Here is a 26020-nt window from a genome sequence, read left to right on the forward strand (position 1 = left end):
GAGCTCTCCTGCCTGGAGGAGAGGCAAAAAAAAAAAAAAAAAAAAAAAGTATCAAGACAAGCATTTCCTCCCTGTAATGATAAGGAGCTGTTGCCTGCAGCGTTCAGACTACACAGTTTCACAGATGTTTAAAAAAAAACCCCAGCCGCCAGCCTCTCTCTACCTTAACTATAGCAGCAGCACAATTGTCTGTCAGTCTTTGTACAAAGCAGAGTGGAAATATTGCCCTCCTGTTTCTTTAAGTCCCAGGGACTTAGTAAAATTAACACTAAATGTTTTAAAAGAAACCCTATCAAAAATCACTGATGATTTCAAGTTATTATTGAGCATGGGTGTCTGAGTAGCTTGGGGCAGTGCACATAAACTTGACAAACAGGGTACTTTAGTGCTGCCTGCCCAGATCCACATAATAGGGCAATGAAGCTTTTATTCATTCAAAGAAAGGTTGAGTTTGATTGGCAGGTCAGCCTGCCCGAACACCACAGTCTCTTTTCCCTAACACTTCACTGCTATCAATTACAGTTTTGAATGTGAATTGTTTCTAATGTAAAATAATGCCAACCTCTGCCTCTAACCTCAGGCCAGAAAGCTCTCTTGTGTTTTGGGTGGTTTTTTTTTTTTAGGTTTTTTTTTTATTCATATTCACTGACTGCCTGAGGACTCTGTTTCTGCTTTGTATTTTCTGTCTCTCACCAAAGTGCTTCCATCAGAAGCCGGATTCATGCACAGCACATTATTTTTGTTGTACTAATGATATCATTGGTGAGCAAAATTAAATAGTGATATTACACACACACCCCCCCCCCCCTTTCAGTTGCCACAGTAGTACTGTTTGGTTTTGTAAACATGCAGGTTCAGAGCCATAATTCATAATAAAGTTATAATCCATTACAAGCAAGCATGACTCTGAAATTGCTTGATTTTTATCTGCCAGTTGACTTAAATCTGTTTGCAAAACTTGTCCAGTTGAAGAGAATGCAGATCTTATTTAAATCAGGTGATTTGGTTCAGCTGCCATCTGTTGGCCAGTTCATTATTATGATTCTGCAGTTACAGTAGTTACCTGTCTTCATTTATTTCAGTGAAACAGAAATTACATTTAGTAAATACTGGGGGTGTTATGTAATGTCTCTTACCCCAGGGAGCTGGTTTTATGTGTATGCACGCATAACTTTAACACAAAATCTCCTTTCTATGCTGGATGACCATTTATGCTGCAAGATGCATTTCCTGTTGCTTTGTGACGATCCTCAAAAATGCGTTGCTTGCTGACTTACACAAATGCTGCGTGTGTAGGTTAGAAAGGCCCTGCAGGACGACATTTTTGACTGGGCTGACAGAGCGGCACATGAGGGTTTAGGACTCTCTGAAGGGTGGAGTATCTTGTAGAGATTTGTAGCATCAGATGCTGCTGTTGTTTTTTTTTTTTTTTTTTTTTCTTCTGCTCCTTCATATGGTCCACATCCCCTCAGTGAGGAGTTAACTGTGTCCATTTATCCCATTTCACAAAAGCTTCTATTTCCTACTGAATTTCCATTTCGCTATTGTTTACTTGATTTTCATCAGCATTTTCCCTCTCTCGTGTTTGTGGCTCATCTCTCCTTCTCCGTTATGGAATCCATATAACACCGTGTGCATTCTGCCTCCAGTGACATCACTGCAGGCTTTCTCCCCTCACATCCATTAATATCTTGATAGGGATATACAGGAAAGACCTATCTTTGCTCTTTCGTCTCTCTTGAGACAGCCACTCTGCAGAGTAACCTAGAAACAAACCATTCCTTTTGGATGCAATTGCTTACAAAAATACCAGTTTCAGGATGGAACAGTGCTTTCAATAATAGCTTTTTTTTGTAGAATACATTCAAACATGGGTTTCACATATATTTAATTTTATGGTGTGATATTTTACTTGCAGTTTGTGGTGGAAAAGGGTCTCTTACTTTAGAGAAATCAGTGGATGAAAATGTTATATGATACTTTGTATGACATAGCTGAGGACACCTCCTGCTCCTGGCAGTTTTATGTTTTCCTTGTGGGCTCCTTCCTGCTATCTGAGATTTCTCCATTAGCTCCAAGGATAGGGTGGTCTGAGAGCTTGAAACAGGAAGACCTGAAGTCTGGGGGCTTTTCTTCCTGTTATCAAGTTTCACTTGACCGTGGTATACATCACGGTGGCCGGCAGGATGTCTGAGGAAATTACAGATTTCCCACCATATTGCGTACTTCTATCATGCCTTACATAAGGTGATTTTGATAGTCCAGGTACAATTTCTAGTTTTTCACAGCGTGTTTTATTTTGATAGCAGTTGAAAATAAAATTCAAAACTTCATGCTTCTAAGTCAAACAAAAATTCTGAATTTTGACCAGTTTGTCTTTCAGAAAATTTCATAGTTTGTTAGCATATTCCTACTCGGTTGGTAATTTTTGTACCCACTTCGCAGTTTGGGCAGTGGAGGTGAAGTAGCACACAGTCAGATTTCTGTGTTACACCAGTTTTAGAGCAGAGTAACTCCCTATTTTGCTTAGGGAATTCCTGATTTACAAGCTCAGGCTAACAGACCACTTTCACAGCAAATACGTTATGTAGTTTCGGTACGAATAAATGTGTGCCTGGCTCTGCTCCTCAGTAACTGCCTTGTGAGGCTCAGACCTTCGGAGTCTGAATTCGGAGCGTGTGAAAAGGAAGCTATGAGAGATGCCACCTACTCCAACTCCTCCTCCACTTTCCAAACAAACATATGGCACAAACACTTTGTAAATAAAGATGACTTCAGACACAGCTCTTTTCATGGGTGAATGAGTTACATTGGGCGTTTTTCTGGCAAGCAAAACGTTACTTGGATTCCACATTTGAATACTTGATCTGTTAGCATGGCTGGATACTTTCGTTCCGCTGTATTGATTTAAAGTCTCTACTGCAAACAAGCAGTTAGCGCACAGGAAGGCAGCGTTTGTGGGAGATGCTGATGCACAGGTAGCGGCTGACGAGTCTGGGTTTGCTTTAGTGGGGTACTGCACCGGCAGGGTTATGTTCTCTCCTGTACGGCTCCGGGACCGTGTTTCCGTACCATCTCCCTCTGCCTGACAGTCACCAAACCCCGCTACTTGTGCTGCCGGCGATGGCAGCTTGGCGATGCCTGTGCTCTCGTCGCTGCAATAAACCATTGGCGTTTCCAGCAGCGTGAGGAGGATCGTGTTTACCTTCACTGGAGAATGAAGTGGTTAAGGCCATAATTCAAGAAAGCAATTGAGCGTTTAACGTACATCCATCATTGTTCTGCACGTACTGAAGCATGTGTTAAAGTTTGACTTTAATGAGATCTGACCAAGTGTTTGAAGGTCTATATGCATTTAAGATCAGCTGATACCATGAAGACTGTTTAGCTGGACGTTATGCACGGTATGGATAAACACAGGTTTAATATCAGATGAAAGATGCCCTGCTAATTAGAAAGTTTTTTGGCAGATTAGTCTTTTGACTTTTGTTTTCCTGAAGTCTGTCGCAATTCATAGTGCGTACTTCTTTTCTTTTGGAAGGAGCACACAAAGTATTGAATAATTCAGCTTATAATTTTGTGAGGCACCAATATTTTTAATAGTCAGCAGAATCCTTCCTCAGTTGTTTGGAAGCTTAAGGGGTTTAGAAAGTTCTTCCTTAGAGATAAATAAGCTGTCAATTCATGATGAAGAAAATCAAACTTGTACTGTTGATTTTGGCTGTGGTATTCGCAAAAGTATGAGAGAAATTTTTTGCAGTCGTGGAGCACTCCATGTGTTAGCATTTAGCTTTCCAATGCCACATTGTGCCTCTGATAGCATTTCTAAAAGGTAAACAGAAATGTCAAAATAATGAAAATAAAAGATTAACCATTCAGATTTTTTTTGAGCTAGAAATCAAATCTATATTGCAAATTAATAGAAAGCCAGATCAAGTTCCAAAAGCTGCTTATTTACACCAGTTGCCTGTTTTTTTTTCCCCTCCTTCTGAAGGCCTTTTTCAGACTTGACCAGATTTAGATTGTGAAATGTCTAAACAGAGGTTCTAAACAGAAACCTGGGAGGTATAGAAAGTATGCCAAGAGCAAATTAGTTTACTTAGTTCATGACTTTAATACACCCTTGCAATTAGCAGAGTATTTCCTTTGGACTTGTGGTCTCAAGGTATACGTTTCTGTTCATGATTTTTTTTTTTATTTGCTGCCTTTAAATGAGAAAAAACAAACTCCACAGTTCTGCTTTGCTGGCTCCATATGTACCAGGAGTTTGATCATGTTCAAGTTACAGTTTCACTCACAATTCAGCATCTCCAAGTGCATTGGCAGGTGAGAGAGAAAAAAAGGCTGTGTTGGGAGGTGGTTGCAAACAAAGCAGAATTAGGCTGGAAAACCCACTTGTGAAACCTCTCCCCCAACACACCAGTTTCTCGTGGGCGTACCCACTGGGGGATGTGTTGTTTTCCAGGCTGTTCTGCTGGAGAAAGCGCACCTATTTGCCGAGTAAGGTATTATACTCATGGTACTAAAGGATGCTGAAGGCACCGATCCCCTTAGAGGTGCATCTTCCCCTACAGATATCCTAAACCATTCCAGCTCCCAGATGCTTTGTGCCTCTGCAATCTCCCCACTTCCTTGAACTAGCTTCGTTTTCTTAGTGCCAAACCTTCTAGAAACAGCTTCAGTTCGAACTTCTTCCAGAGCCTCCTCTCTTCCCTCCCTGGAAAACAACTGCAACCTACCCCGTAGCTGCCAAATTGGCACCCACAATTGCAGTATCTTGACCCAGCATGACACAACCCCTCTCCCTCAGATACCAAACCTGCCCACAAACCCCCCACAATGGCAGCTTGACCCTGCCTGACACAATTGCCCCCTGTGTTTGCCAAACCCACAAAATTATAGGGGTCGTGCAGGAAAAGGCATCGAGATGGGTGAGTTCGTGCTCTCTGTGCTGTCTGTGACACTGTGACCCTATTCATGGGCACATCCTCGCAGGAGGACTCGGCAGCCTGTCTGCAATGCATCGTTTTAAATTGTAGCCTTAAAAGATCCTTTTTTAGATGCAAATGAAAGACCCAATTAGAGTTTAAAAAAAAAAAGGGTAAAAATGTGTTAAGATTAGTAAGAAACATCTGATGCTGCCTCCTTAGCCCCATCATTTTTCTGTTTTCAGGCTTAATCTTTATTTCTCAACCACGTGTGTAGACTGCCGTGCACCCCAAAACCAGTGGGATCAGTTATATTCACACATGTGAAATCTTCAGGCTATTGAAGATCTGTTTATATTTGGTATAGAAGAGTTATATGATGGTCACTCAGGTTCCAGCCCAGTTTCTTTTAATAACTGGTGGTGCTTTAACTGTGTATTTTAGTTTTACCAGTCAGCAAATGGGAGAAATTATACATCCTCATTTCAAAGAGATGATCTGCGGACTAATCAGACAGTGTTTATAACCCATATGTTCTAAAATGTAAATTCATATAAATAAATGTATGTATATTTATATAGAGAATATTTAGATATAATATAAATATATCTATAGTGTGTATGTGTGCACATACATGTCTGTGTATGATATGCATGTAAAAAAATTTTTTTTTTTTTTTTTTTCTGGTGTGCTATTAATTTACTCGTGTGCCACTGAGCGCCCTGGCTTGGGAGCAGGATTTGGGGATCTCTGCTCCGGGTTGCATTTTGCCGCAGGCCCGTTGGCTGCGTGCTGGGGCAGGATGCGGCAGTGCCGTGCTCCTTACAGGGAGGTTTTCTCTGGGCTTGCTAATACAGGGAAATTTACTGGCGTAATTATACCTGTATAATTATGCTGGAGTAGTTACGCTGCTGTAACTCCCATGTGAATGCTCTTGTGCTGTGATAATAGTGCCCATATGGGAAGTTATACCAGTATATCCCTACTGGTAAATATCTCCATGTGGGCAAGTCCTTCTTTAGGGGCAGATTTTGCAGACCAATGTACGGCTCAGCCCTTGCAGGCCCTTATTTTGTACATCATAGTTGGCTTTTGTCAACCACATTTTGTGCACAGGAAAAAGTTGTTTAGAATTCCTACCAGAATCTTTGGAAAGAAACAAACATTTTCCTTCACCAATATAACTTTTTTTTTTTTTACAGTCACTTTATTTATTTTTTTAATATCTTTTAATATATAAAAATACAGATGTAACTTCTGACTTTTGTGTTCAGGAAATTTCTTTTTAGATGTACTAAGGATCAGATAGAAGCCATGTCTGGAAGCAATACTTGGCCAACAGCTGAGTGTGTGTGTATGTGTGTGTGTTCATCTATCCATGATTCATTCTGAGGGCTGTTTTAGCCTTCATAAAATATTCATGCTGGTTGTGCATGGTTCTATAATTGCCATCTCAGGCCTTGAATTATTTATAGGTTGTACTGTTCACATAGTCTCATTTACTGATAGAGCAGATAACGCTATACAAGAGGATCCCAAACACTCTAATGCCTGTTACTTTGCATTAAGTAGTGGAATTATATTACTGTAGGTGTAAAATGCTGGCCTTTTTCTCCTCTTGCTTTAATATATCATTTTTGTATTTATAATATGCTAATTGTTGAGATGCTGTTAAGCCTCATAATTCCTGCCGACTTTTGCAGAAATCAAGATGTGGTTGAAATGATTTAGCTCTTGATCCCAAAATGATTGTTCTAAATCCACCCCCTCCCTTCCCCCAGTTGGAACACCCAGGATAATTTATTGAAGTGATGTATGAGTACACATGCATACCTGAGCTCCTTTGTTTTACACTATTGATCAGTTTGTGTATCTTAACTGCTAACAAACACTCAGAAGTCCAGCTAATGCAGGCGTTCACCAAGTGTATTTTCAAGTTCATTGTACTCAGTTAAACACTGACTATGAATTCATCATGAAAAGTGATCTTATTTCCATCAGATTTCCTATTCATCTTTTCTGTGATTAATTCTGCCAGCTTTTCTGACCTACTTTTGACTTTATTTTTTTACTGAATATGTGGAATTGCATCAGTTTAGCTTGGACATACAATGCACTTTGAGTTTTCTTTGCCTGCTCAGTTTTTGGTTTATCTACTTTCTGAACCAAGTGTTAGTTCTAGGTGGAAAATGCAGCTGAGGTAGACTTATTTTAATTTTTTAATCCTTCTGCTTTTCTAATTAAAAGAAATAATTACTGGAGTAGAAATTCAGTCACTAGTGGAGCCAGAGTCCATGCACTGGAATTCCTTCCCTTCTTTTTCCCAAAAACTTTCACATGGCCTTGTGAAGTCGCTTATTTTCCTCCCCTATGAAAAGAGAATATTGGCATTTCCTTAACTGGCGTGATGGCTACAGGGACTAAGTACATAAAGAATATAAATTGCCCCTCTGCTATAATAAGGAAGTGCAACAGGAACACGTAGGAAAGGCAGAGTGCTGGAGTCCGTGGTGGCACTGAAATAGCACAGCATCGTGCCAAACACACCTCGCCGGGTTTTTGTAGAGATGCTGGTTCACGCAGACAGGTGGTAAGGAGAGCTGCTTAAAGCCCTTCGTTTCAGTGCAGCTCATTTGGTTGCTTGCCCAGGGATTAGGAAGGATGTTCCTCCAGCTGAGTTTCTGCTCGAAACAGCTTCTGCGCTTTCCCTCAGGGAGCCGATTCCCAAACACCAGCACCAGCCTCTACTCCGGCTGATGGGCTTGGGCTGCTCCTGTCCTCCTGGGCCACCCGCGCATTCCCCAGCAGTGATTTTGCTAGCGTAGCTCGGCAAAGGACATCCTCACGGTGGGATTCAGGCGTGTGCCTCTGTATCTGGTGGCCGTGGACCGAGTCTTGTACTGGCGGTGGTTTGTTCTCTGCTTGGCTCTCCACGCTCTGAGTGATCTCTGATGTTTCAGAAGGGAGGAACCAGGCAGGTACAGTGCAAGGAGGAAACCGTGGTGGCTTAGCAGTGATTACGGATGCAGCATCCCTGTTCAGGGGAAGTCTGAGAGCAGCAGGTAGTGGAAGAGGTAGAAGATTTAAAATTTGCTTCTCTCAAAGCAAAGTATGGATGAAGGCAGCTCTAGGATGAAGCCAAAAGGAACTGCCAGAAAAAATAGAGCAAAAATAAATGTTTCTGCAAAACAAACCATTTTGGTGAACAATAAATTCTTGAGAAAATATGTCTCTGCCTGAGCCCTTATTTTTCTTGATAATAAATCATTATAAAATAAACCTTTCGACATTCACCATTCTATACAATGGGCTGAATTGAAAAGAGCCGTGTTTTTTTCTGTACGATTTTGTGAGCCCTGTGGGTCCCTCAGAGAAGGAAACAACGTTATTGTCATGCAGATTTCTCTTCTTTTCCTCAAGATTTCAGAGATTCCACGAATCTCTTGCAACAGGGTAATTCCACTTTTTTCCTTTTTTTAACGCTTTCTCCAGCAGTGCCATGTGGTAGCTTTATTGCAATGTCTCCACCTTTCTCATAGAGTTTTCTGAGTTTTCAGAGCTAAGTGTGAGTGCTGCACCCTGCATATGCTACTAAGCTTTCCTGTTAGCCACTCGGCTCGCTTTTTGCTTTTCTTCCTGCCCATTTAGAGCTTAACGTGTATTTAAAGAAAAAAAAAAAAAAAGAAAAAGGTTTGTTCTTATGTATCATGTATTTGCAGTAGTACCTGGAGCCTTCGGTTGGTCCGATTTCTATACGAATAATATAGAATTACCCCACAAAATTTATGACTGAAGGGACAAGAGAAGGTAAATGAATGACAGTATGCTGAGGAGAATGGGATTAAAAAAAAAAAAAAGAGATGGTGAGTGATGCACAGGTGAATTGCTCAAACAGTTTGGTTTTGGTCAGGAATAATGGTCTCAACTCCTGCTTGCCTAGGTGTTGTCACAGAGCTACTTGGGAGGGCTTGCACCATGTAATTTCTGGGTTAGGTGCTGGAAGTACAATATGGCTTTTAGGGAAAATAACATGAATGTTAGTAACCAATTACCAAATTTTCTTTAGTGAAGTTGTTAAAATATTTAATATCTCAGAGGTCTTGTTTTTCCCCCTTTCCCTATTTTCTGTGGTAAGAAATCTCTGTATCGCTCAGCTGGAATATGGTCTTGGGTTTTCAGGGTCTTTATAACCTTTAACATTGTGCAAATGGCAGGCTGCTGGGACACCAAGGCATCACTTCGCTTTAATTGGTCAACTAGCCTTTGCTGTTACGCACTGCACGCTGCCGTGCAGCGGCTGACCTCAGACTGTACTCCGAAACAGTTTCCTTCAGCACAGGGTAGTGCCCAATTACGTAGAGTGTAGGAGCAGTGATGTTCAAGCCTTTCAACAAAGTTTTACTATATCTATTAGTCCAAAGATATGAAGTACCAAAAAAACCCGTACAGGACCTAGAAAAACAAATTGGTAAGTGTGCTTCTTTCACCAATACTGAATAATTTTTAGAGACATTTAAAGAAAAAAAAGGGGGCAATGAAATCCTACATCGTTTCCCCCTTTGTATATCAGAAGTCTTTAAAAATATCTAAGGTGGGGTTTTTTTTGTGCCAACAATACATGAGACGATCCGAGGTACGTGTGACACCTTTTAGAAACTGTCTTTGTCTTTATCTACCCTTACAGTACCTGTGTGCTAGGGAAGTGTCATGATCCCTATTTTAAAGATGGGAAAAGAAGACACAGAGAGAGATTTAAAGCTAGATTTTTAAAGGTGTTTTGACTTCTAAAGATGCAGTAAAATGTGCAGTAGGACTTTCAAGAGGGCTTAATTGCATCTTTAGCAGCCTAAAAGCGACTTGGCGGCTTGCAAAGCATGCCAAGTAGAGATCTGAATCTAGGTCTTCTGTGTTCTGGTCTAGTACTTTAACCATTGGATGGCCTTCCCAGGGTGGCTTGATTTTTGGAAAATAAGTGTGACTTTTTGCTGCACTGTTGTTCAGTATTGCTGCTTCAGTAGGACATGGAAGCACTGAGTCATGGCTGCTGACATTAAGCGAAGAGCAAACCTTTGTCAGTGGTTGAAACCTGAAGTGTTTTGAACACTGTTTAAGTATATACATTTCTGAGACAGTATTTATAGAAAGGTTAAAATTTCCCATTCTGTAAGAAGGCATCTTTCAAGGGGGTATTTGCACAACTTCGCCCTGGAGCGCAGTGGAAAAGCCCAAATCGGGAAGCTGGCCGCGCTCCACAGAGGGCATGGAAAGACAAACTTTTTCCAAAGACAATTCGGAGCCCTTGGGCTGGGCTCCTGCCCAGAACTGGCCTCTGGAGAAGCCCTTCTCTGTCTGTGCCTCCTGGGCAGAAGGCTTGGGAAGGTGTCCCTGCCCTGGCTGGCGGAGGTGGTGTCAATACCGCTCCGGGGGTTCTTTGCTGTTTGTTCCCTAAGAGGCAAATTTAATTCTCAGTACCGGTGTGACTGGTCCCAAACTCGGTGCGATGTAGCTGTGCAGGGATTCCTGTGTTGTCACAGTGTTGCTAGAAGTGAGATGCTCCCTTGGAGATGGGCTTAGCTTCAGTGACTCGGTCCTCAAGGGGTCACGGGGAAAATGTCTGTGGGGTTTTTGCTAGATCTGTGCAGGAAACCTTTCTCCAGGTCCAGAGGCTTTTCAAGAGTGTTCTGGTTTGAAATCAGGATTTAAAAAAAAAAAAAAGAAAAACCACAACCAGAATCACTATGCTATTTGTGAGTCAATGGTCCAAGAAAAAAGGGAAATTTGTGAGTAAAATGCTATCATTTCTATGTCAACCTTTTAAATGCATATCTAACTTTTTCTCTTACTTTAGTTAAAATTTGCAAGCAGGATGTGTATTTTACCAGGAAAGGATACTTTTCATTTATAAACTCTCTGAAGCTGATGTTTTGGTACATTGGATGTTTTTCTCTGAACATTTTTTTCATACTGGGAGACCCTCAGACATGACCCTTTCCCGCAAAAGTTTTTTTTTTTTTTTTTTTTTTTAACAGTCATTTCCCAACAGAGGCAAAAAAGTACACAGAAAATTCACAGTCAGATCTATCGTTCCCAGACTGTCTGTGGGCTCATCACCAATGCATTCACATTTCAGTTAAACTTCTCAAATTATTGCGTGTATTTGAATACGTTCCATTTCCTAAGGAATCTGTTGCTGTAACACAGGATACGTCATTGATGTAAAAGAGAACAGAAGGGTAAAACTGGCATTACCATTGGGAAAGCTTTGTTACAAAGCCAAAACTGGGGTCCTGCTCCGTGATTTGGTAAGATTCAGCTTTGCTGGGGGCTGGGAGCTCTGCTCTCAGAGGTCCTCTCCTTATCTGTCTTCTTCCTCAACCAGTTGAGCTCTATAAAAGCTGCATCTAGTGACAACCTCCCTCCTGGCCACAGTGTGCCCTTGCAACATGCAGGTTTATTACTGCATATAGTACTTAATGCAGCCGTATGTAGATCCAGATGTCTTTCATCAATCCTGAACCTGCCCCAGCTGTAACCAAAGTAACCAAAAAGATGCCGATATATTCTGTTACTTTCCAATGCTTACGCTTCTTGCAGGAAAATAGGAAGAAGCATGTTAAAAAGTACATGTATAGCACATGTACATTTTTTTTCATGTACTGTGTGCCTTTAAGATCTTAGTTTATGTATTATTCATACTTTAAAAAAAAATACCAGTTTTGCTCAAGAAAAAGGAAAGAAACTATTGGTGCCGTGCCAGTCACCTGCAGTTTAGCATCACATTTCGCAATACAAGTCTACGGTGTTTCATTTCTGTTTCAGGCTGTGGTTGGCTATGGAAGCAGTAAGCGTGGAAGTATTACAGGTGTTCAGACTAATTGTACATCCGGCTTGGCCCCACCTGTACGTAGCACTGTTCTGTAAACTCGCTCAGCTTAAACTACTGCAAGTGAAATTGTAACATACAGATGCAGTAGGTGTGTTTCTGGTAAACTTGCTGGAGCCTTGTATATACATTTCTATAATACTGTATGGTATCTAGGGTGCATATATATGTGTGTATAAATCGGTATGGTATATGTTGATAAAATATAATAACCAGACTGAAAAATATTCTGCATCAAAATGTATGAAATATACCTATAAAATCATATGCAGGTGCACATTCTTTGCATTCTATACCATATACCATTTCCATACACAGTATGTGCTACATGTGCGTGCACGCATGTGCCGGTGTGTATACACGTATCTATGTGTTGCAGTGGTCCCCAGTGTGTAGTTTATAGTTTGGAGAGAAATCATCCTCCATCATTCATCACTGCCGAGCTGCAGCAGACCAGGCCAGCACATCATTTGTTAACAGCGACAAAGCCGCACTCATAAACGCCGACATGTTACATTAATTTATAGGCACTGAGTGACTTATTAAATGTGACGTGTGAAATATAACAGGGCCCGGTATGGATGATTAGGTTTTGGGCTTTGAATTGTTGACAAGGCAGGGGTAATGAATTGCGGGACACAAGCAAGTATGTTTCCCCCTCATTAGTCAGTATTAGCTGCATTAATAGTAATAATTGGATATATTCATCATTTAAAATGTTTTAATAAATGTTTGGACAGCACCTGATCTAGGCTGTCAAATATTAGACTGGAAGGTTTGTGATGGGAGAAAAATTATGCCGTTCCTTCTGCAGAGATTTATACAGCCTAAGGGGTGCCATTTGCCAATGTCCTTTAAGAAGTAATGGGTGGAGATAGTTTGGAAGAAGACAGTGCGACAAGAGAGAAACCAGCCTCTCTCACGTTTTGAGAAGACGTTTCCATTTTATTCTAGAGACTCTTTAGTCCTGAGGTCAGGTCTCCAAGATGGGGTATGAACTGGTTCTTTCTGGTCAGGTGCCAACCCCAAATTAGAACTTCGCAAAAGGTGTGCGTGTTTCCATCTGAATTTGTGTTTCAGTTTTCTACAACTGCAGACTGAATGTTGCTCAGAGCTCAGGAACTTTCCAATTTGGGGTTTTGGCTTGGAGTCATCAGTACTTTGAACTATTAACATATTTAAAATTCCAGAAAATTTCCTGCCTGAACATCTTTAAAGCATGATTCTCTATGGAATGAAGGCAAGACATTTCTGTGGGTGTTCTGCCAGCTCCACTTTCATTCTTGGTTTCCATATCTCAAATGCATTATTGCCTACAATTTGATACAAAGATGCCTCTGATTAAAGAAAAAAAAAATTAGAAGTTTTGTTTCATTATTTTGTGATCTTTAGAAGTGGAATTTAAAAAAATAGCTTAAAACTGTTACCAAGGAATGCAGACTAAATTAATCTCTTGCTTTAAAAAACATGTAGGTGAACATTAGAATGTGCATTCTAAATGACTGGATGGAAATCAAGAAGACCATGTCCAGTTGCAAAAAAAATTATATCCATTCAAAACTTGTGACACATCACTTGGCTGTAACCCCTTGTGTAATGAAACCCATTTTTAAAAGCAACCTTCAGAATATACAAAAGCACATGGAGTTATTGGCACTGCATCACTAGACTGACAATTTTTATTTTAAAAGAAGAGTCCTCTAAGGAAAAGCCCTGCTACTGTGGGAAGCAGTGTTTGGTGACTCAGTAGGAGGTACGCTTTCCTTTTAGATGCTACTGAAGAGGTGTCACACTAGGGAGTACTGCGTTGCTGGAGGTGCTGTCTTTCAGGAGAGACACAAAGTCAAGTGTCTGGCCACCTGTAGTCATAACAAGTCCCAAGACACTTACTGCAAGGATGAAAGTTTTCTCCTCAGTGTCCTTGCTAGTTCCAGCTAGCTGCTTGCACTGAGCATCAGGAGTCTTTTAGATGAAGGGATCCTCATGCTCTCCCCGATACAGTCAGCCAAACCTGCCTCTTTATATCCATGAACTTACTCTGTGCAAGAAGTTGTTGGAGGACTCGGAAGGTGCCAAGGCTAAATCTGGGTGTAAATAGGTGACGCTGCAGCTCCAGGATGGCAGAGAAGCTTCACTGCAGGGGCAGGAACAGTGCAATCGTTTTGCACTTGTCATAGTTATTCTGCACGGTGGCAGAAAATTTTGAGGGTAGAAACTTTGTCATTCGGTTGTAATCAGAATGATTTATACTTCTGAACTTGGAGTAATGTTAGTTCACTTAATAAATACCAAAGTCACATGCAACTTGTTTAGATAACGTACATTTAACTCTATTTTCCTCTTCATTTTGAATCAAGCCCTGAGTATTCTTTTGTCAGGGTTGTCTGTTAGTTGGTCGTTATTGTTGACAAGTTGATGTGAGAGTGCTTTAGCATGTTGTCTAACGTGTCTGCTGATACGTTTGTCACTGGCACTGCACAATATTTCTTCAAACTCCCTCTTAATTTTTATTTGGAGATTAAGCAGGGATTTAAAACTTGATATTGTATGCTCAGCAAATGAGGTTCACCAAGCCTTTGGGTGTATGGGTATGTTTTTATTTCCTGTATTAGTTAACTCTGGGCCTGGAGTCTCAACTCACCAAAGAAGATGAAAATTCATGTCTTTTCTAGATTTACATTAATTTCTCTGAGATCAGACCCTGATCTTGTTGTCTAGGTTCACATTGTTTAGCCAATCATCTTAAAGGATTTCAGCCTTTTCATCAGTGATATATATGTATTACAGAAAGGATAATGTGTTTCAACACTTAATTATTATGCAATTAGGTCTTTAGTGGAACTTTGTCAGAGCTACAGAATTGAGTGAAAAAAGAATGATCAATATTCAGTGCCTAAGTAGATTTGTGGATGATTTTAAGCTGCTGTGTAGGTAGAAAGATTTTGGGTGAGATTTGTTAGCTATGTTTACATTAATGAGGAATTTGTTTTTTTCCAGGGAGGTGCTGGAGGGGGCCAGCTGTAAGTTTTTGCTGATCCGCTTTACTCTTTGCCAGTTGCTGGCACAATTGTTCTTAAAAGAAGAACAATAGAACATAAAATAAAGAGGACAAGGTTGTTAAGTTGCAAGCATTTCCTAGTCCATTGAATTAATTGTGACTTTTGTTGATATGATGTAGCTGAACAAGAACTTCAGCCTTTCTGCCCTGACTGTCTGGCAAGGTTACTTAACTGCTCATTGTAAACCTTTTTTCCATCGCTGATGCTGTCTTCACTCCTCTACAGTGATACGGAAAAAGAATAGTTATGCAGTACTTCTACAGGGCTTTGTAAACCCTCGTGCTCTGTGTTTTGTGGATATGAATCCTGTTGATCAGAGGTATCATCCCTGCTTTCACACAGAAGGGCATCTCGGTGACACAGCCAGACACCCTGAAACACAGGAGAGATCCCAACTCTTGGCTGTGTTTTAACACCCATGGAAGATGTCCATAGCTGCTAAGAGAGGTCACCTTCTTTCCAAAGATAGTAATGCACATTGTTCCCTGCTCCCCTGCGTAGGGGATCGAACGCTCTGCCTCTGTCCTTACAATGTCTTCGGTCCGTTGAACTCTGTGCTAAATATGCTGTTTCTCATAATTCCAACCAACGAAGTACACTGTGGCGTGAGCATAATATATTTTATTACAGTCAACTCGTGTCCTTATGTCACTCCAGTTATAACTTCTCACCAGCATCTTGATGTTAATTCTACTTTAGTTTTGGGACATTTGGTTTTGTCCTTCAGGTTGGGTCCCCTCACTAGATGATTGGCTTTAAGGGCAGAAAGGAAATATTCTTGTTAGCTGTATCACCTTTCCGGATGGGTGCAAAAGATAACTTTGTAGCTACAGGCTATAATGCCTTTTCCACATCTCGCTGACACAGGAGAGGGCATCAGCAAAAGTATTTTTTCTACATGTTCAAGCCGCATTGCTTTAAGAAAAGCTCTGAAATGCTTAATCCAAAACTTGTGATATAAGCAGATATGATTTAATTCTACATGTCTGCTGCAAAAGTCATTATTTCTAAGATTAACTAAGCTCTTTCGATCTCATGTTAAAGGTAGCACACGCATGCAATATTTATTGATGACATCTCTAGAATTATACATAGCGTGATCCTCTTCACCATCACATCAAGTACTGTCTTTTCCTCTTTCAGTCTTCCCCTTCTGTGGTGACTTACAATGAATTTTACAGTGTCTGGGTTGCTTGCCTTTATGCACACGCACACAAAAAAAAAAAAATCTGCAGCATTTTATACCTAGAGCCAGTTCAGCATCCCATTCAGACACCGCTGGAATATCTTCTCTTGTTGAACCACCACAGGCACAGCTCAAACAAAGTGCCTCCGCCTTTCCACAAAACAGCTCTTTGCTTCCTTCCAGCACTCAAAATAGCAACTATACTCCGGATCCCGTCCTCGTTGCCAGAGCTCCCTGCTGCAAAGGAAGCGAGGGCTTTATTCTCCTAAATATCATGGAACAATGGGAACCCCTGGATGGAATGTCCAGCTCGTGGGCAGGAGCCGAGGGCAGCGCTTGACTTTCTTCCACAGCATTTTTGTGCTTGATCTTTTCTTGTAGAAATACAAATGTACATAATCGTATATATTTGCATTATTTTCTGGGCAGCTAATTATAGACTCACCCTTACTAGTTTTTTTAAAAGTCTCCTTTGAATTGTTTGTTGTTTTTTGTTTGATTTTTTTTTTTAAGAGAACCAAAAAAGTTTATTACAAATAATAAAATCACACTTCCCAGCAGAATATCTGTCAGATTGTCCTTCCTCACAGGCTCTGATGGGGATCCCGGTTTAGTTTCAAGTTATTAAAAGCTAACTTTTAATAACTTAAAGTTTTTAAGTTATTGGGTTTTTTTTCTTCCCCACATAAGGCTCTTCATTGCTGTTACTCTACTTGAAACAAACACTTCATTTGCTTTTTGAAGAATAAGTTGTCTTTGGAGGGGATGCAATCAATCTTTCACCGTATTGACACTTTCCAAATATTTCTCTGTAATTACTCAGATGGGTCGGGTGAGGTAAGTTCCACTCATCTTCATAGCAGGACTTTGTGAACAGGAGATTTACAGTCGTGTTTCTAACTTGGCCCTCACTGTCGCAGTTCTGCTGAGGATTTAGTGATGCAAAAGCTGAGACTGGGGTGTCATCCCAGCAGTAAATCCTGCAGTCTTGCAACGTCTGTCTTGCTGGGGACGATCCTGAGGCAGCGGAGCAGCCGCAGCCGAGAGCCCCTGAGTTTGCACAGTCAGCATCTCCTGGGCACGCTTCAGCACGTGTGCTAAATTTCTGTTACATTTCTCTGGGGCTGGAAACTCCTTGGATTGTGTATTTTTAATGATTTTGAATCATGAATGAACTCAATCACGTCATTTCTTATATGCTTCTGATTCATTATTGACATACACTACAGGTTATTGTAAGTAAGAGATCTAACAGCATCTTTCTTTGTCCTTTCTCTCTCTTCACGCCATTGGTCCTGCACATAAATCTGGTCAAAAATTATTTCCATATTAGTCTGAGCAGACCTCCTGGCTTTTTTTAACATTAAGCAACTTCCATCTAAAAGAAAAAAAAAAAAAATCTCTCCAGAACAAAACAGAGGAGGTTCTGAGCCAGGTCTCAGGAGGGAACACAGTGGTAATGTGATGTCTACACGTAGCCTAATCATTGAAGGATACATCTGTTCGGATGGGGTTTGAGTAGCACTCCACCCCTATTGTGCAGAAAGTTTTCTCAGTGCTCTAGAGGCTCAGACCTTGTCCAGAAGGTAAAGGACGTGTGTGTGCGGTGTTAAGTAGCCTGACCCTCTGGGTTTCGCAGGTTCGGATGATCGTCCTGGTGCGTCAGTGTTATTTTAGGATATTATTGGAGTCAGGTTATTTGAGGGATCGTTAATTATTGTATGTGCAGGCAGATTGCACGCAATTTTAGATGCAGGGGATTTACATGTGCCTGATCTGGGGAAAGATGGGAAATGTGTTTCCCACTGATGAAATATTTACCATGTGAATCTTTATAACTTTCTTAGTAAGCTGCTGAAAGAAATATGACATCAGCACCTTCAGCTCAAGGTGACAAGTTTTAGGGTCCCATGCCTGCTGAGAGAAAAACAGCTTCAGATGACTGGATTAGCACTGCTCTCCGACACACTATGACTTTGATACCGCTGATGCTTTTTGGTAACCATGCTAAAGTTACAGTAGTTTACCTTGAGGTAGCAGGCAACCGAACGCTGGTATCATATTCCAATAACAGTAATGCTGTTATCTGTCATCACTTACACTGAACAGAGGTTCTTTTAGCAAAAGTATGACTCTGGGAGGGCTGCTAATTCAATGGCATTGTGTGAACTATGACAGACCACAGAGCTGGTTTATATTTTTTTTTTTTCCCCCCAGTGACTGAAGCCTAGCATCTTCAGTAAAAATTAAAAATCGTTAACCCACTTTTGTATCCTAGCATTTGACGAGTGAAATAGGAATGAAAGCAGGAAAGAGTGAAGGGAAAAGCAGTTAAACCGAAACAATTTGATCGAATGTTGGGTTTTTTATTAAATAAATAAGCATAAATTCTGTTGGTTATGTGAGTGTACTCACTTGATAATAAAGCACCCTAATGCTGGAAAGTGGCACAATTTCAGCCAAAGCATTGTCGCTTCACCTCCTAAAGAATAGTCTGTGATTTGAAGCATGCAGAGAAAGGCAGAATTTGGGAGGCTTCTGTGCTAGGTGAGCAAATGGCTGGAGCTGTGTGGGGCGTGGGCACGCGTGCACTCCACCGCTTATCTCACGTGCTGTTGTGTCGGTAATAGTGAAAAGGGGGGGTGTACAGTTATCTTGCACCTAGCTGTCATAAGCCAACTGCCTGTACACGGCATAAACTCCTTCCAACTTTTTTTGTGTGATAGGAAGGTAGCTGCAGTTCAGATTTAATAAAAATTTTAGATAATGGAGCTGGGCACAAGTAAGGAGGTATAAGAAAATTCAGATTTTCGCTACTTTAAGAAAAAAAAAATATTAAAAAGTCAGACCTGGGGACAAAATTAAATTACAGAAAACTGAGCACTCAGACCTGCCTCTGGACTATTTTTAATTCTGTTTTGTGATGTTGTTTTTTGGTGGTGCTATCTCTTTCTTTTCTTATTAAAAGTCTGGGAGAAGAAAACAAAACAGTCTCTCTGGGATTTTAACTCACTTGTGGGAGAAAATGCCAAACACACTTTCCCAAACTACTCTAAATTTCTCTGATGCATTATAACTCAGTATCAGAGAGCTAGAGAAGTCCAGAGGATGCAAGATGAAAAATTGATATGCTGCGCTTCACTGTGCAGAACACACAGACCTGGGGAAAAGCGACTGGGAACAGTTGGTGAAGCGAGCAATGAGTAATTTAAGGCTGTTTTAGGCAGTCCTACCTTCTGATTTGGTGATTATGTGGGTGCCTCCTCAGCTATTTGCTGTGCTGAGCTGAATATTTACTGTATTGATAACAGCAAACCCTGGCAATGCTAGCTCCGGGAGTCAGAGCAAGTTCACAAAAATAATGTAGACTATTCTGTTTCTATTATTGTGGCATTGCCTGAAGAATCTCAGTCAATAGACTGACTGCTTGAGGCTTATTCTGTGTTGCGTTGCCTTTCTTGGACCTTTTCTGCAGGTCAGGAGGAAGATATATATTTTCTAGTAAAATAAATACTTTTCCAGGCTTTTTTTTTTTTTTTTTTTAACCCAGCGAATTGTTTAGCATCCCATAAATGCAAAATACAAGTCTGATTCTGCTTTCATTTTACATCAGTGAGAACACTGAATCCAGGGAGAGCAGGTTTGGGATTTTTTTTTTCTTTCCTTAATTAGGATATTTGACAGCTCAAGAAGATTACGTTTAGAAAAGAGTTAGATGGCTGTATCTGGTGTTTAATTTCTCTTCTGCAGAATAAATTTCCTGTTGTAAAAATGCCACAAAAGGTAGCTACTGCTGTTTATTGACTAAAGAGCCAAGTAAAATCCAGCTGTGAACATGTGGGTAGTAGGAGGTTTTCCCCATGCCTATATCTGATTTCCATGCACAGCCTCATGCTGGTAAATATCAGTGTAAGTCTCAATTTTTCTTTTGTGAATAGGGTACCTGACATGATCAGTTAGTTGTATGTGAAAAGGTCTGTAAGGGAAAAAAAAACCCAAACAAAACCAAAAATAAATATTGCAACAATAGACTTGTAGTAAATGGGAATCTTCATACCTGAGATGCAAAGGAAGTTTTTTCCCCCTCCTTTTTCTGCAGTTATTAGTAGAGCTGGGCTGAACTCAGATTTTCTATAATGTAGGAAATTCCATTATTTTGACAATTTTTCTCTGGCAAAGTGGAATAAAAAAGTATTCCCTTCACATAAAATTTAAAAATGTTGGAAAATTCGAGAAATTATTGTTCAAGAAAAAAATTATTTTAGCTGAATTTTTAAAAAGTTGGGAATTTTCCATTCTAAAATAGGAGTTTTGATTAGAAGAGTCACCTTGAAAGGGAAAAAAAAATTAGCTTTGTCCTTCTGAAATTTCTAAAGGGACATTTCTACATATTGACTCTTTACTTTTCCAAATAAAATTGCAGTGAACAATGCACTTTCTCTATGATTTTATTTTAGTGCCCGATTACTCACTAGATCTAGTTACCAGTAGGTGCAGTAGAAGTTACTGATTGAGAAAGAGAGAAGTGTGTGAAAAGTGCATAGAAGACCCTGAAGAAGCAAATGAAACGTCTGAAGTGCGTGCACTGTTTGCCTCCTGGTCACCTGTGGACTCACCCCTGTAATGGCTTCCGTACTTCTTCGTATGCCAAGTTTTCACCAGAAGCAAAATACCCATCAGATATTGTTTGAGACGACTGTATTTTCAGTATCCCATCCCCACCATCCTCTTTGTTGGGAGGACAACCAAAGAAAGGAGACAGGCTGACAGCAGAGCTGGTTCTGCGAGGTACTGAAGTATGTGGACCTTTGTCTCCATCCGTACTGCTTGTGTATTTAAATTTATGCACATATTTAGTACTCTGCTGAATTAGTATGTCATACAGAATGGGTGTGCAATCCTTTTATGTGATGGACGGTTGCTAATTATTGCACTGGCCTATGTATTTTGGTTTTACTAATTTTGCAAACCCACATATACTTACTGCTGCATTTCATCCAGGAGTCGAAAGTTGCCCTCTTCTATCAAATGCGTTTATACCTCAGAAAAGGTGTGTTTTGTCAATTTTGTTTGCCCGAGCCAGGTTTAAATTGTATAACCGGCACTCACTTTCTGGATAGCCACTGGTCTGGCTGACCTTGGCAGCATGACAGCTGTCGTATTTTCACATGGATGAACTGTTCTTGAACAACTTCTCCAATGTATCGGGAACAAACAAGCTTTTCTTCAGCATCAGGAATGCGGCAGGTCTTCTTTCCAACTATTTTTTTCTCCTCCCACAGACATATTTATTGTGGCAATGGCAAGAAAATCCTACTGCTAAGCCTTCGTGTTTGAATTCCTTTAAATTTCCTCCAGGGAAGTGACAGAAAAGCCAACCTAGATCATGTCAGAGCTTGCTTTCTTTAATTTAACTCTTAGTTTATTTTCAATAAACACAGATATTAATTTGTAGTGGCAAGAAAAGTAGGAGGGCAAAATCCTTTTACATCTTTATTGCTAGTATTTCCATTTCTGCTGTATTTATTTAATTTAAATCCCTGTGGTAGTTAACAGTGATGAAGAGTGGGATGCTGCTGGGGATGCAAACCCAAATGGTTTGCAGTGTGATGGACAAGATGGCCAGTCATGAACAGCAGGAGTATTTCGTACAAATGGAGCGACCTCCAGCTGGTAGCATGCTTGCTAGATCCTTCAGCTGAACGAGGGGCATCAGAGGATGGAAGGAGCAGGAGCGAGGAGGGAGTTGATGTCAGGACTTAGAAGCAGCAACATGGAAAGGGAGTAGAGTCACCCAGGGAGCTCAGACTGGGCTGGGGTAAGAGTCCCTCACCAGCAGAAAGCAGGGGGTAATGGTGAGAGCGCAGTTCTGCTAACACCAGAACCTTTTTGGGAATTCAGCTGTTTTGTTAGAAAAATAATTATTCATCTTCAAAAAGGAATTTTCTGTCAAGTTGTGAGAAAAAGAGACAACACTCCTGAAAGATCCAATAACCCATTTGTTAGAGCTTCTACCCGGCAGACAAAAGTTCAAGGTAATTTTGGGCCTAATTCAGACTGGAGGTTTAACTGATGGTTATTTTTCTACATTGGTCCTTGCAGTTACTTAGAGATTTGTAGTAGTACAGTGCCATGGCATGGATTAACTGCTCAGCAACTTCACTCCTTGAGTAGTTTTGGGAGCCTGCACTAAGCTGCATCTTGTGACTCCAAAGTGTAATCTAAAATTAACTGGTTTTCCCCCAAGCTGCAGTCCCATACCATCCAACCATGTCTATGTGGGATAAGAGGTGAAGCACGGAGTTCTTTGCTTTAACAGCAATGTAACTCCAGGTGCTTTGTAAATTTTGCGTGTTTCTGAACCTGAGCTGACTTGCATGGTGTTGGTCTCTTCTCCCAAGTGACAAGCAATAGGACAAGAGGAAATGGCCTCAAGTTGCGCGAGGGGAGGTTTAGATTGGATATTAGGAAAAATTTCTTCACTGAAAGGGTTATCAAGCACTGGAACAGGCTGCCCAGGGAAGTGGTTAGGTCACCATCTCTGGGGATATTTAAAAGAGGTGTAGATGTGGTGCTTAGGGACATGGTTTAGTGTTGGGCTTGGCAGTGCTAGGTTAATGGTCGGACTTGATAATCTTAATGGTCTTTTCCAACCAAAACGATTCTGTGATTCTATGGAGCTAGCTTGTGTTTCTCTGCTCCATATGCACCAATGCTCTTCACACCAGGGATGTTTAGTAGTCAAGGAGGAGTCAGAAAATACATTTTGTTTGATTCATGCATAAAATTAAACCCTCAGTGGTAGCAATAAGTATAATTGATGACTGAGTCTTTGTGGCAGAAGAGCTAGTGTTCAGCAGTCACATAAGTTTGGAGAGAGAGTTAAAGTTGAAGATTTTATTGACACTCCTGTGTTTTGCAGATTTTTTTCATCTTGGGAATGAATTTCAGACCCCAGTGGTTAGTATTAATGCTATATATCCTCTGTGGTTAGTATTAATGCTATACAGCCCTGCCAAACGGGGAGAAAGTTAGAACTGAAAAAAAATAACCCACTGTGAAGAAGTTAGACGCAAACAAACAGGGATGGAATGTTTATGCTTAGAAAGAGCTAGCTCTGTTGGCACTTCTCCTGGACCAATCCTGTCAATCTAAATCTGAAATATTTGCAGAGTGAAGTGTTGCTAATGAGCAAGGCTGGCAGGACCAGGCTCGAGGTGAAGAAGGCACCTGAACGAGCAGCTTAAAGCAAGAATCGAGAGACTGGGCTGAACCCTGTGAATCAAACCGCTCCGTTCTACCCTTGTCCTAGTCTGTTCGCATCCACTATTCTGCCAAGGCAGGGGGAGACCGTCAGCCGGCGTGCCGTGCCAGGTCGGGAGCTGCTCAGCTCTTGCCTAGACAAGTGTGGGACGATTTCACGTAGCTGGGGGGACTCCGTCTCTGGTGTGTTCCAAAAGAAAGTGCAGCCTATAGTTTGTTTTGTCTTTCAGTGGAATAAAAATACAGCACTTGGCAGAACGTGTTCTGTAAACTGGCGACTTTTTATTTAAAATGCAGCAAGCGAACTTGGCTTTGTAAGCTTGGTGTCTTGAAAGTTCCTCTGAAAATACTGTTATTTTTTTTAAGTCAATTTTTTTCTGGAGTTGATTTAATTGAAAGGAAGTTTTGCTTGCTTGCTTGCTTGCCTGAGTTTCTTTGGTAGGTTTAAATAGATGAGCTTCACTTCTTCTGCAGTCTATTTTGGTGAAATTCTGTAGAATTTGGGGGAGATAGCACAGCGCAAATGGAGTCAGACTTTGAAACTTTGGGTTAGACTCTGCAGACCCCAAAAGCCAACTCTTGTATTTCATAGTGATTTTCCAAGCCTTTGAGCTGACATGAGCTCAGACTTTGTAAGGGAAGGGAAAGCCCAGCATTTCTCTGGAGAGCTTCACCAAGAGCTTTCCATCTCCCTTGGGGTCCTTGAGCCAACCCCCGTTGCTCAGCGCTCATGCGTGCTGTGCAGAGCCAGACTGGGAAGGAAGGTTTGCATGGCTGACAGATATTTTCAGCGCAGATATTTTTAACTCTTTGGTGTCCCAGCTCTGCTTGGGGCCGAGGTGTTGCTCCAGGGCCGCGGCAGACCGCGCAGGCAGCTGCTGGGCTCGGCGCTTGGCAAAGCCGCCAAAAATCCCCCGGCAAACCCGTGGCAGCGCCGGCTTCTCCCCAAAAAGTAAGTGGCTCTGAGAGGCTTTGCCACATAAGGGCCTGTTTGAGGCTGTAGGCACCAGCTGACAGGGATGTCTTTGCCTCCCAACAGATGGCTGGGCTTTTTATTTCAGCAAGCAATCTCACACGGAGGGGTGGTCTCCAGATCCTGCCAACATTTCGCATGACAGGGCCAGCTTAGGGCAAGAGGGATCTGATGTCCGTGCCCTTCATAGCTCATGAGCTAAATGACGAGCTGTTGACAGGAAAGCCATCATCTGAAGTGTAAGATCCTGAACTCTCCTCGCTTTTCGTTTTTCTTTGGCGGAGTTAATGCCCTATTTGCTTGTCTCTCAAAATCCATTCTGGCACGAGTACAAACCCTCGCCTGGTGGCAAGCAGTTGTCTGGATTCGAGATGCCAAGATTTGTGCTGACAGCTCCTTCTACACAATCTGAGTCAGGCTGTCACAGCTGGCCATTAGAGGCTTAAAAAGACACACACACGTACGACAAATAGGACCAACTTTCCGTTATTGAATATCAGAACCTGTTTGATGAGAAAATGCAATGGCTTATACTGCTTTTTATTTTAACGTAAACAAACACAGTGTCTCCAAACCCCTGTTCAAGTGCAGTGGCTGTTTCTTTTATGTTGATTGCTTGCTCTTATTTAGGAGCACAGGTCTAGAAGGGACTTCCTGGGGCAGAAGATCCAGTCCTTGATAATCCAAAGCATCACATCTTATAATCCTCCTCATTAACCTTACTTTTCTTTAATGAAAACAGTCCTTTGTAGTTTCAATTTGTCCTCGCAGCCATTTGCCTGGTATGATTATCTTGGCATGGAGGAACAAGCACCAAAATTTGGCTCGTTGAGGGGCGGCATCACAACTTGAGTGGGACAAAGAATGCTGCTCATCAGAAAGGGATTTCCCGAAGCTGTTTACCCTGTTTGCCTTTCTTGGTGGCAATGAGTGCAAATTCTGCTGACCTAGCATTCAGTTTAGGTACTGAAAGATGGATGCTTGCAAAAGTTAACTTTCTGATTTAAAGTAAAATGGGATCAAACAATCCCCCACCTCGCTTTTTGTATATGGAGACAGGTCAGATTAGCCTCTGCTTGGTCAATTGATTATTGCAAGTGTAATGCTGCTCTGTCTGGTTGTGCTAGGTTTTAAACTTGCTGTAGGATTAAATTTTGCACGGCTGAGCTTTAGTAGACCTTCGTCTGTAGTTTATTTTGGACAAAAGGGTGATAAACTTTGGCTCTCAGGGAGGAAGCCTGGAATCTGAGACCCGCTATTACTCATTGAGTTGTCTTTATGAGTTTACAGTCCACTGATGCATAACACTGAAGGAAATATTTTCAGTGAAATGTTTGCTTTTTTCTTTGCCTTTGTAAAATGCAATGTCTTTTCTTAGAGATATATGTCAGGGTCATATAGCTACTTTGGTGAACTGTGTATGGTCAGGAAATAGACTTCATTGAAAATACTTCATTTGTCCATGAAGTCAGTCTTTTAACCAAAGACTTCCCTCCTCTCAAGGTTTCTGTCTCCCACTAACCACTATTTGAGCATTAATTTTATGTACAAACTGGGTTTAATTGTGGAAGGGAGTTTTCAACTGTATGGAACATTTTCAGTATTTTTGTATTAAATCAAAATTTGCCCACGATAGCAAAGTTGTAAAACAAAACCCCATAAGGGAATTTTCTTGGCTGGCATTTTTCTGTCCTCTTTTTGCTGGGCTGAAATATGTGTCTCTTACTT

The 26020-nt window shown here is 41.1% G+C and overlaps 1 protein-coding gene across 10 annotated transcripts in view; it reads left to right on the top strand.

The window, feature by feature from the left end:
* Positions 1 to 26020, top strand: part of EBF1 (EBF transcription factor 1) — a 282607-nt gene that overhangs the window by 150840 nt on the left and 105747 nt on the right. The gene's annotated exons all lie outside the window — the stretch shown is intronic.

The sequence above is a fragment of the Balearica regulorum genome, chromosome 14 (assembly GCF_011004875.1).
Source record: "Balearica regulorum gibbericeps isolate bBalReg1 chromosome 14, bBalReg1.pri, whole genome shotgun sequence".
Lineage (NCBI taxonomy): Eukaryota > Metazoa > Chordata > Aves > Gruiformes > Gruidae > Balearica > Balearica regulorum.